This window comes from Nymphalis io, chromosome 21, assembly GCF_905147045.1.
Source record: "Nymphalis io chromosome 21, ilAglIoxx1.1, whole genome shotgun sequence".
NCBI lineage: Eukaryota > Metazoa > Arthropoda > Insecta > Lepidoptera > Nymphalidae > Nymphalis > Nymphalis io.
In genome coordinates this window covers 1198843-1211790 of record NC_065908.1, presented here as the reverse complement: position 1 = coordinate 1211790, position 12948 = coordinate 1198843, and the positions used below count along the sequence as shown (strand labels likewise).

At 33.0% G+C, this 12948-nt stretch overlaps 1 protein-coding gene across 2 annotated transcripts in view; it reads right to left on the bottom strand.

Annotated features, from left to right (window-relative positions):
- Positions 1–6011, bottom strand: part of LOC126776738 (multidrug resistance protein homolog 49-like) — a 35862-nt gene extending 29851 nt beyond the window's left edge. For both annotated transcript variants that reach the window (XM_050499453.1, XM_050499454.1), the window contains exon 1: positions 5805–6011. The gene's annotated coding sequence lies outside the window, so the exon portion shown is untranslated. The remainder of the gene's footprint in view (positions 1–5804) is intronic.
- Positions 6012–12948: the final 6937 nt, after the last annotated feature.

Below are 12948 nucleotides of genomic sequence, written 5' to 3'. Positions count from 1 at the left end.
CAGGTTATATTTATGAGTACGTATTGATGTTGGGTTATTTTATTTGTGTTAATATTATTTTGTTTATATAATCATAGCTGTCATCACACATAGCTTTATTCACTTGGTAGTAGGGCTTGGTTCTTCGTATTGTTGTGTTCCGGTTTGTAGGGTGAGTCAGTCAGTAATGTATTGAATAGTTAATATTTCTTACAGCGCTAATGTCTATGGGCGGTGGTGACCGCTTACCATCAGGTGGAACATTTGCCTGTCTGCCTACCATTTACTTTAAAAAAGCTATGTATAAATATATACAGTTTAGTTCTTCATCAAAATAATACTATGCTATAATATTTAATTTATTATATTCGACGTAATTACGTCGTTAAAGTTTCGTAAAATATATTCGAGATTCCTATTAAATTATGTAAAAAGTATCAATATAATATAAGTTTATATAATATGTTTTATCTTGATTGTATTATTTGGTATTGTAAGTACTGAGTTTATTGTCGGTGCTTACATTCCGGTAGAAGTTTCATTCCGAACCGATGGCAGCTTTATAATTCATTCAATGCTGTAACTTAACGTTTCAAAAGAGCTTTTTTGAGCCTATTGAAATAAACAATATTTTCACTGGTTTTGAGGTTTTACATTAAATGTCACTCTTTTTTCATATAATTTTGTACGAAGTAACACGTATCTTAAGATATAATTTATGCAAACCGCTGACGTTGAACATCTTGAAGAGAGGCCATTTAAAATGCAAAATGAATGGAAAAAAAAGGATTAGACGAAAAAATGCCTTATATAAATTAATAATTGTACAATCGACGAATAGATTAAATCGCCAGACGGTAGACGTTTTATTTTCGTTAATGAAATTGATTTAGATCAAGGGCCAGTTAAAACTGAATTGTACTTGTTATTGTTGGACATTGTGACAAGCCAAGTGCATCTGCCAGTGCGTTCTATGCTATTATTATAATCGAGTTACACGGAATTGAATCTTATGTGTTTGCTTATCAAATTATCGTGACGTTTCATAGTCAGGTGTGGGGTTGTGTAATGTCCGTTGACGTTCGTTGTTACGTAAGGTTTTCGACTGTGACGTCATAGGTTTTTCAGCATCAAGGGTGGTTGATCTATCGTCCGGGGTTAAACTAATGTGTAATGAAAATAAACATATTATTTAGTTAAAAGTTTAATTAAAAATATTAGGACATAGAATTATATTAATCTATTTATTTACTATATAAAAATATAACTAGTATATATTAATATAACGAAAATTAAGTAAATTTAAAAATATTAACTAAAGAAACGAAGAACTAACGACTTAATTCGTTGAACATGGTATAATCAATAAGAACTTTTTGATAGAAAGCTTTTCAAGCGAATAAAGTAGCTGTTTGTGCAATAATAATAAAGAAAGTAGTCACAAGCAGTCGCCTTCTGTGATTTTTTTTTTATAGAATAGATGGGCGGACGAGTATATATACCTGATGGTAAGTAGTCACCAACGCCCAGACATTGGAATTGTAAGAAATGTTAACTATCGCTTACATCACCAATGCGCCACCAACCTTGGGAACTAAGATGTTATGTCCCTTTTGCCTGTAATTACACTGGCTCACTCACCCTTTAAACCGGAACGTAACAATATCAAGTACTGCTGTTTTGCGGTAGAATATCTGATGAGTGGGTGGTACCTACCCAGACGAGCTTGCACAAAGCCCTACCACCACTATTTTCCAGAATGAAAAAAAAAACGTAACTCTGGCGTTCATTAACTAGATCTATGCCAATAATTAAGTCGACCGGTCACTACGTAAAGGAACAATCAATAATATACATCACAATACATCGAAGTTATAATATTATTAGCGATTAATCTCTATAGTACGATGTTCGCCTGACCGATTTCTGCCACGGCGGCTAATCTCAAGATATTAGGCAACTGCGCAGGATATATTATAATGCACTAGTGTGTGCGCAAACACATATGCAATCTTTATTCCCTTAATCGACTAATTCGATGGGACGCCAATCCAACACGACCGGAGAGATTTCATTCATAGAACCAAAGACTTTGCGTGCTTTCCGAGGCACAGGAGTGTACACACTTCCAACTTCCAGACTGCTTCTAAGAATCTATAAAAGAAAAACCCAATAACTTTTAATTAGTCCGACTTGGGGTTTGAATTTGGGACCTCAGGATCAGCGGCTTTAGATCTAGCCACTAGAACAACTAGTCTATAGTATATTACGGGCTTAAAGAGAGCTTTATTAAAATCGGTCTACCAATTCGTTCCTGGTAGTTGGTTAACAAAGACAGACATATTATAGTCTTCTAACGGTTAAGATAATGTAAGACGTGGCATTATTAAAAATATAAATAGCCTTTTGTGTTTAAAATCGCATTGTAGGCAGAAAACATTCGCTTGAATCAGCCGAGAGCTCGCTAGAATGTGTTATACAATTTTTTCATTTAATCAATGTTAAGTACGCCCGTGTGGCAATTCAGATGGATATAATAAAAGCTGAACTAAAAATACATTTCAATTTATATGATTCCCTGAATAGATTAAAACATATTATTCTCTAGTTGATTGTTTTTCTTAAAAGGGGATCTTCAGTTTTTTTTATACAATAGATAGGAGGGCAAATAGGACACTTAATGGTAAGTGATCACCACGATGGGCGCTGTAAGGAATTTTAACAATTCCATACATCGCCAATGCGCCAACAACCTTGGGAACTAAGATGTTATTTCCCTTGTGCTAGTGTAACTAGCTCACTCACCCTTCAAACTGGAACGCAAGAATACTAAATATGGCTTTTTGGCAGTAGAATATATGATGAATGGGTGGTACCTACCCTTATGGAGTGGTACAAAACTTTACCACCAATTATCGATGTTGTGTCAAAATGCATAAGTTACTGATCAACAAATTTTATTTATTATTTTGTTTATTTATAACACTATGTTTCATGGAGAATTTATTGTAGAATTGTATTGTTGAATGTATTTTTATAAGTTTCTATTAAACATGCAATGCTTGTTTGTTAGTTTTTTACGTCAAATTTCAGTTAGCCTAACTAACTTATGTAATTCCGATTACTGCCTCTAGACGGCGTTGTTTTCATTCTATACAAATCGCAGTTCAAGTCAACGGTATCGAATAAGTAAATAAAACTCTTACTAGGCACACAGTTCAGATGACAATGCGTTTTTATGGTAATCATGACCTGATTCTATGCTCAGGATTGGCTCCATACGAAGGAACTCCTCAACGACTAACTTTATAGACACGAAACTTTGTACCTATGTATATAAGAGCCTGTATTTTAAAACTATTTTAGGAAATTAGAAAGTGCAAATTGTTTATTTACATTAAAGCCTTAAATAAATACATTAAAGCCTTAAAAAAATAAAAATAATTATTGTACAAATCGTGACCGCGTGGAATGGTGGCTAGAATGTTAGCAGCACTTCCTCTTTGAGTCGCAATTCCGATTCGTTGGGCTAAAAATGCACCAGCCCTCATGTCACCAGTAGAGGCAATAAGACGGGGTGTAATATTTGTGATGAAAATATATAAGCGAAATACCACTGACTGACCGGCTCATTTCGAAACAATAAGTCTTTACTCGATGTCCTAATATTGGAATAAAGCCTTGTCTCCTATTATGGATAAGGTGTGGAGCTAATACTACCATGTTGCTCTAGCTTTGGTTCGTGGGTTTAATCAGGCACATAATATTTTTTGTTATCATCGAGCATAGGTTAATAGTAAGCACAAGTAAGGCACGAGATAGCCCAGCGGTTAGCTAGATTCAAACTCGTGATCTTGTATTCAGATTCACGTGTTTCATCCAGTGTTATCAAACTATGTATGTGTCGATGTCACATAAATCAAACCAAAGCACACGTTTTCTAAAATGAGTATTAATCATGTAAAAAGAATGTTAAACGAGTTATGTAAAAATAATATATCATTTTTTTAATGTTATTTTTTTTTTTGTTAGTTGTAAAATAATTATCGTTTAGAGTTACTGCTCATTGCAGATTCACTTTTTTAAGAACATTTAAAGGCTGTAACGTAGTTGGCAGACACAGCCTATTTGCTACTAAACTTCTCATATTTTTTGTTATTTCAAAATATTCAATTACAAATTTAATTATACAGTTTAAATAATAGACCACCTATTATTATTAGTATAATTACAGAACATTTTATAACAGATATTATATATTATATGATTTGTTCTACGAAAATATTATTTACTGCGCAATGCTTTAAACATTATTAATCTAAACTCCACCCCGAGAAAACCAAGGTCATAGGCAAGTAGCTTGAAATAAAAACTTTACAACAAATAAAACAAGAATATAATATAAGCTTATGATATTTTTTTGCAATAACAAACAGGAAAGAAAGACATCAAGTATATTTGTTTCAACAACATGAAAACGAATGCAAAGTTATGCGTCGCCCATAGCGAATGCAGCACATTCGAATTTCTTAGATTTTACGAAATTCAGAAAAACAGACTTGTATTTTCCTCTAATCTTCGAATATGCTTTACAACCTTAAATGTAGCTCTTTTAATTATTTAAGACTAAAATATAAAACGGTATTTAAATCATAAAAAAATGTAAAGAACACCGCTCCCTTAAATTCAAGTAAAAACAATGTTTTTATATATAATAAAAAAGCATTAAATTACAAATAAAAATTAATAGAAGCAGAAGAATCGAATCCTTCACACTTAGCAAGCATGATTTCGATAGTGGAATAATTCTTTCCTAATATTCGGTTCGGCGCCGCGACGACGCCGGACTGGCGTCGTCAACCAACCTAAAAGGACAACCTTTTACTGTGCCAGCCTTTGGATTCCATTAGCTCTTAAAATATATTAGGGAACACTTATCACAACACATCCAAGGTTTATTGGTCTCCATTATTAATGATTAGCAAGATGATCTTCTACGTATGATTTTTATATAGTTATAATCATTACATTTTTATATTAATTATTAAATGTTTGCGGACATTATGCAGAATTTGTTGATTGATTTATATGATATAAAATATTAAACATTTTCATTTTAGTGAAATTATTATCTAGAAAGGGTTGACATGTCTCAGGAAGACTACGGGTCATAATAAGTAAACAAAATATATTTTAACGTTAATACTTTATCGTTAATACATATCGAATCAATTTGAATAATAAAATAGGCGATTTAAAACAAGCATAAAAATTTATATAGAGAATTTATATAATATGTTGCGTGATATGATTTCTAGTGATGAAAAAAAATTAAATCCACTATCAGCATTAGCTAAGTCGTGCACTAATTGCCGTACAACCTTCTCACAGTACTTTCCGTTGGCAACTTTTATTTTTTATTATCAATTTTTTTGACTAATGAGGTTGTATATGAGAGCTGAGGTTTCATTAAATATAAAAAAAGATATAATTCGGATATTGTCTACATAGTGTCGTAGGATTAATAAAAAGTTGCTTAAGTTACAAAACTAAATAACTTTGTATTAAGTTACGATTATCAAGTCAAACTGTAATTATTATACAAATAAAATTATAATATCAAAAGCCTGAGCCAAGTCAAAATGTTATTTTGTATGTGCGCAAAAATATTTTGATTCTTGGAACTTTGCCAAAATATTGAATAGGCTGTTCATTTGAACTTTTAACCTACACACTAAAAAAAAGGAAAAGTAGTGATTTCTAAAGATATTATGTTAACAATTTCGATTACAATCTTAATTATAAATATTTTAAAACAAACTCACCTAGTATTCTGTAAAAATTATTATCCTGAAAACACCGATTTTTTGTAAGCTCCCAAAGAAGATCTAAATTTACTTCCTTCATAAGGACTCTAATTATTTCTAAACTTGAAGCGGATGAAAATGATGGAAACGCGGGAAAATCGAAGCAATATGGCGACGGGCGCAGGACGTCAACCCTGCGCAGATGTTGGCAGCATACTGGGTGGTTTTGGCGACTTATCTAGCAGAATAGCTAAAGTCACATCAAATATTATATCTATATCTGTATCAAGGAAATGAACAAAAAAATGTTCGTCTACATTCCATTTATGAATTTGTCTATTGTCTACCGAGACACACATAGTCTTAAGCAATTATTATTCTCTTTAGGGATCGGATTTATTGTATCATTAATCTTTTTCTATGAATACAACGTATAAAAAAATTAAACACATATTTTGGATTTTGAAGAATGGAATGTTTTTTCAAGGAGTTCAAGGTAAAAATCGTTTATATTTTACATACATTACAACTAATACTATAAAGACATAACTGAGCTAATTAGTTTATATATATTTCAATATGCTTACCATTAGAGGAATATTAAAAGACTATGAGAGCTAGAACCAAATACAATCTGATTAAAGAGTTATTTTCATAGATAATACATGAAGCTATTATTCACAATTAGATATAATTTTATAATAATAATTCATTTTTAAATAGGTAGTGATAGAATTATTCATTTGTAACAGACATAAAAAAATATTATGACTCAACTTAAAGACATTATCGTTTCCTCGCTCAATTAAAGCGATTAAAACTTTTATAACAATAAGAAAGACGGCCTTACTTATAAACTTAGCTTGTGGCTTAGCGGCCGTTTAATTAAACACTGATTTTTCTCTTTCCCTCATTATCGATTTGACATTCGAAAGAAAAAGACTCAGCATTGTTTAACTACTCACTCGCTAAACAACCTTTAAAAATAAGCCCGTAAATCATTAAGAAAGACTTAATAGCTAGTTAAGTGCTAACAGCATGAAAAGCGACTTAAGTATAGGTATCTCGAATTCAGACTTCGATATATTGATGTATTCTTTTGTAGACAATGATTTTTCGTTAAAAGAAGCTTGTAGAACTAACTTAACACTTAATCGTTTCAGCGGGAGGGATGTTGCAGTGTTCAAGTAATGCCTTGAAAACAGGAATATGTTCTTAAATTTATTATAGGACTGGAAACTGTGCCACTAGTCCCCGGCAGCACTGCTATTCCCAGCCTTGGTAACAGCTGTATTAACGGCAGGGCAGGGGGTGCTTAGAATTCCCGGCTAGTTTATAATATGAAATATTATCGACAATACTAATTATATTGTATTTGCATATATTTCATAAGGTATTCAACTCATCACGCAATGTTGTTCTTATAAATCCTGTAATATGAACATAAACCATGAAAAACGAAGCAATGATTTAGTGGTAGAAGTTTTCGTAAGCGTGTCTGGGTATGTACCACTAATTCATAACTTAACCTACCACTAAACAGGACAGAACGCCGAGATGGCCTAGTGGTTAGAACGCGTGAATCTTAACCGACGATCGAGGGTACAAACACGGGCAAGCACCACTGAATTTTCATGTGCTTAATTTTGTGTTTATAATTCATCTCGTGCTTGATGGTGAAGGAAAACATCGTGAGGAAACCTGCATGTGTCTAATTTCATTGAAATTCTGCCACATGTTGTCCAATTCTTTCTTCTTTCTATTCTTTCTACCAGTCCGCATTGGATCTTCCTCTCAAAAGTGAGAGGAGGCTTTAGCCCAGCAGTGGGACATTAACAGGCTGTTATTTATTTAAACAGGACTATCTATGTATAAAGGACATAACTTCTTAATTCATCACCAATGTTCAAGGACGGTGGCGATCACTTAATATCAGGTGGCTCATTTGCCCGTCCGGCTACCTTTAATATAAATAGTAATAATAAATTTTATTTACACCCAAAAACATGTACACAATTTGAGCAACATAGGTGGTGGACCCCTGACTCCGAAACTAATAAACAATATACATACATATTATTTATATAAAAAAGCGATGTTTGAGGTATTTCCTTTTGGGGCCAAAGTTACTCGCAGAGCTCACTCTGGATCATGCAACATAAAAACTGTCCATGTGATAACAGTTCTCACTAAAATCAGTGCCGGAAATGTTCAACGACAGGCAATGCAAAAAGCAAGCTTTAAGAGGGAACTATATACTTTCAAATTCGAATGATATATTCTCATGGATGGTGTTCTTAGAATGAAAACTACTTCGTCTCGAGCACATCCTAAAATAAATCTGTAAGAATTAAGGGTCGTGTTGAGGTAAAGCTACGAGACTATCAATTAAGTGGTGCACATGGCAATAATGGAATACGTTTTCTTTATACAAAAATCACTTACAGAGTGAAGTTCGTTTAAAAAAAAGTATTACTTGCACCTCTCTAGAAAACATTGATATTAAGACATTGTGTATTTTGCATTTTGTTATTTGCACCCAGAGGTATGTGAATGAAGTTTTTTAAGCGAATATATACATACGACCGTTCGATGATAAAAAAAAAAAAATTGCTACCCGGTTTGGCTGGAATTTCTAAAAACTTTGAAAAACATGTATATCATTTCAATAAAGAAACACAATTAGTTAGTTTCAAATTATTTTTTTTCATTTTTATATTAATTCAACCCCATTTTTCCCGTTTAGGGTTAAATTTCTAAAAACGACAAAATATGTATGCATTTATTTTTAATCAGAAGCTTTAATATTAAATATCATTTTTCTTACTTCCAAAATGATGGAATCCCCATAAAAACTTTCAACTCCTATTTTACCTTCTTAGAGGGAAAATTTTCAAAAACCCTGAAATATATGTTTATTTACTTATAACCAGAAACTTGTATATGAAATTGCATGCCTTCTAACTTCAAAAATGACAGGTTTCCATACAATCGTTCATCCCTTATTTTATCCCCTTAGCAGTGGAATTTCCAGAAATCCTTCCTTATTGGGTGTTTGCATCATAAAATGTATCAACTGCCAAAATTTTAAGTTTCTAGCCCCTTCAGTTTAGCCTCTGCGTTGATGAATCAGTCAGGATGTCATTATATGAGTATAGATATAACTACAAAAAAACGTATGTTTTTATAACTTTTGATAGACTCAACCAATTTTGGTGAAATAAAGAGTCCTCGAAACCTCGAAATACTTCTCATAATAATTTACTTATTTCTATTTTTTATATTTTGCCGTTTTCGAGATTAGACTGGACAAACAGACAGACAAAGATTGTTTTGGTTTTGGTAAATCGCCATTTTAACTTTAAAAGTGGCAGTTATTTTGAAATTACAGACAGACACTTGTACAGCCTGTAAATAAATTGACGAAATAATTCATTGCGATTGACTTTTTCAGCGTTTTTTTTTGTTTTAAAATTGAACGATGAACATAAATGATTTATCGGATGAAATCGAGGATGAGGAAGACAACGAAATGCCTGAAGCTGAAATTTTAGTCAATTAATTAGCTTAAGTTAGAAAATGTATTAAAAATTACGTTTAGTATGTATAATATTAAGTACGGTTACGGTGCACTATTACATTCGTTTTTCTCATCCGCCCGCTTCGCCGCGCCATTATTCGCCATTAATGTATAGTATTTGGTTTAATTAAATAGCATAAAAAGTTTAAACCATGACGTAACTGACTTTTGTTTTATATTTCACTAGTTTACATCCGCAGGTTTGCTTTCACGTGAAAGGGGAAGGGAGGTTAAAGATACGTGATTTTTCTTTTTTTTACCCCTGAAAATATGTTTGCAAAATTGCATGATGATCGGTTGAATAGTTTAGACGTGTAAGCGTAATAAGAAAACGAAAGAATAAACTCAATTTGGCATTTATACGATTATAGCCCGACTGCTACTCGGTAAGAACTCACTTCGTTACATCTCAATCTAACTGAAATGTTGACAAAATATATTTATTACAGTTTCTTATAAATATAAATACCAAAGAGATTCTGAATAATGGATACCCCATTGGGTACACGGCTAGTTATGAAATCAAATGTTTAATTTCTAAATATCAAAAATTACCTATTTAAATTTTATTAACCAAGTATTTACTAAGATTTTTTTCTTAAATGATTGAAATTTTTACTCTGAAATTTTTTACGGACTCTAGTAACAAGAAATGCAGGTATGATGTTTACTCACATCATACCTTCATGGCTGTCGCCGGACAAATAAATCAATAAGCTGGTCGGGACATACGAATATTTGTAATGACTTTGTAAAATTGCTATCACTTATTTAGTAAAGCCATATTGAATTAACTGTTGGTAGGGCTTTGTGCAAACTCGTTTGGGTAGGTACCACCCACTCATCAGATATTCTGTTATGGTGAGTGAGCCAGTGTAATTACAGGTACATTTCTTACATTGCCAATGTCTATGGGCGGTGGTGACCACTTTTTTTTATATAGAATAGGAAGGCGGACGAGCATATGGGCCACCTGATGGTAAGTGGTCACCAACGCCCTTAGACATTGGCATTGTAAGATATGTCAACCATCACTTACATAGCCAATGCGCCACCAACCTTGGGAACTAAGATTTTATGTCCTTTGTGCCTGTAATTACACTGGCTCACTCATCCTTCAAACCGGAACACATCAATATCAAGTAATGCTGTTGAAATCTGATGGTGAATGCGGTAGAATATCTGATGAGTGGGTGGTACCTATCCAGACGAGCTTGCACAAAGCCCTACCACCAGTAAATATATTTTCCACCACCGCGGAGCACGAGAATTATAAACACATATTAAGCGAATAAAAAATCAGGAGTGCTTGCCCGGGTTAAAGCTTTGGTTAAGATTCACATGTGCTGAGTCATCATGGTATTGTTATTGTTGTGTTCCGGTTTGAAGGGTGAGTGAGCCAGTGTAATTACAGGCACAAGGGACATAAAATCTTAGTTCCCAAGGTTGGTGGCGCATTGGCTATAAGCGATGGTTGACATTTCTTACAATGCCAATGTCTAAGGGCGTTTGGTGACCACTTACCATCAGGTGGCCTATATGCTCGTCCACCTTCCTATTCTATAAAAAAAAAAATATCGTGAATGAATCTGTATGTGTTGGATGATGAATCTGTATGTGTATCAATTGGATACTGCCGCGTGAAATAATCTCCAATCCTTCTCCTCAAAAAGGAGAGGAGGCTTTAGCCTAGCAGTGGGGCATTACAGTCTGTTAGATAAAATAGTATTTAATTCAGCGATATTATCGACTTCTTCAATCGTTAAGTCTTCGCCCAGAAGGCCTTCGCCCAGTTTTTTTTTATTGTGATTGGGTAACGAATATTCAAACTTCTGAAATTAAGTTTATATCGAGACCAGTGAAATGGGCAGGAAATATTATAATGGTTAAGTTAAACACGGGTGCTGAAAGAGCAGAGTCTCCCCACTTAAGTCGCTTGGTAGCAAGGAAAAGCGGCACACTTACGTATAGGCTAGCGAAGAAGACGTCGGCGTTATGCACACCCTCTCGCCCCGCCGTAATAGCCACCGAGATTAGGTGGGTTTCCTGTATCCGGTAACCCCCCTAGAAATGGAGGCCCGCAATTTTTTTTTGATATAATAATTTTTTGTTTGGCCCCGGCGTATGAACCCAGGACCTCGGGATCTATAGCCGTATAAGCTTTACCCATTAGGCCGTAATTGTAAACAATAAGTATATACATAGTAAGCTGTCTTTAGGTGAAATACGAATTTTATCGCAGCGCACTGGGTCCAATATTAACTATTCAGGAACCCACTTAAGAAGGAGTTCAGTGACACGTCCAGAAGAATAATATTATTATATATATATATTATATTATATATATATATATATATATTATTATATTATATATATATATATTATTATTATTATATATATATATTATATATATATATATATATATATATATATATAATAATATTATTCTTCTATATATATGATAATATATATTTTTTATTTTTATTTTATATAGATCACCAACAAAATACACACTAAAAACATTCCAGATACATGAATAAAAAATAAGACTAGTGGTATCTTACTTATAGGTGATAACAGCATTCACAAAATAAGAGTTAAGCGACAACAAACAGAAGGTAAAAAAAGCTAATTAAAAACCGTTATATAACAACAATAAATTAGAATAAAGATAAGAACATAAGTAAACTATCTAAACTAAACTAAACAATTTTGAGTATTTTTAATTAATATTTTATTTTTAAATTTTTTCATATTACCGAAAATATCTAAATCTTTGTCTCCGCTTATTGAATTATAGGCTCTCATAATTCTATTGAGAGGGGAGTAATGACCCAAATTAGATTTAGACAAATGCTCTGAAAAAATCGTGCGTTTGCTAGTGCGCAAAGACTTGGAAGGTGCAGAAATATGTATCCGCGATAATAAGTCTGGACAATCCAAAGTGCCGTTAATTAGTTTATAGATGAACATGTTGTCCAGTAAGCGTCTTCGATCGGCAAGGGTGTTCATTTTGAAAAAGGCTATTCGATCTTTGTAATTAGGGAGTTTTTTTGCTAAGCCGAATTTAAAGCAGAGATGCCATAAGAAGCGTTTTTGAATGCTTTCAAAAACAACAAAACGACAAAAGCGTTGTACAATGTGATCAAAGTCGAAGGATTTTTCAGATCACTACAATTGCGTAAAATGAAACCAAGACTTTTAAATCCCTTTGAACAAATGGAATCAATATGAGTGTGAAAACGTAATTTTTTGTCAATGATGATGCCTAGATCACGAATCTCAGTCAATTCTCGTAAACAGACATTTTTAAGTCTATATGTTCTTTGTGGACTGGATTTCAATCTGCTGAAACTGACCAGATGACATTTGCTAACATTGAGACTCATTCCATTTTTGTCACACCAGTTACTTAATCGATTTAAATCGCATTGGAGCAATTCAACGTCGTTAGGGGAGGAGATGATACGAAGAAATTTAAGATCGTCAGCAAATAAGAAATAATTAGAATTACAAAAACAGTCGCATATGTCGTTAATATAAAGATTAAATATATACAAATTCCATTTATTAGGTTTGTAG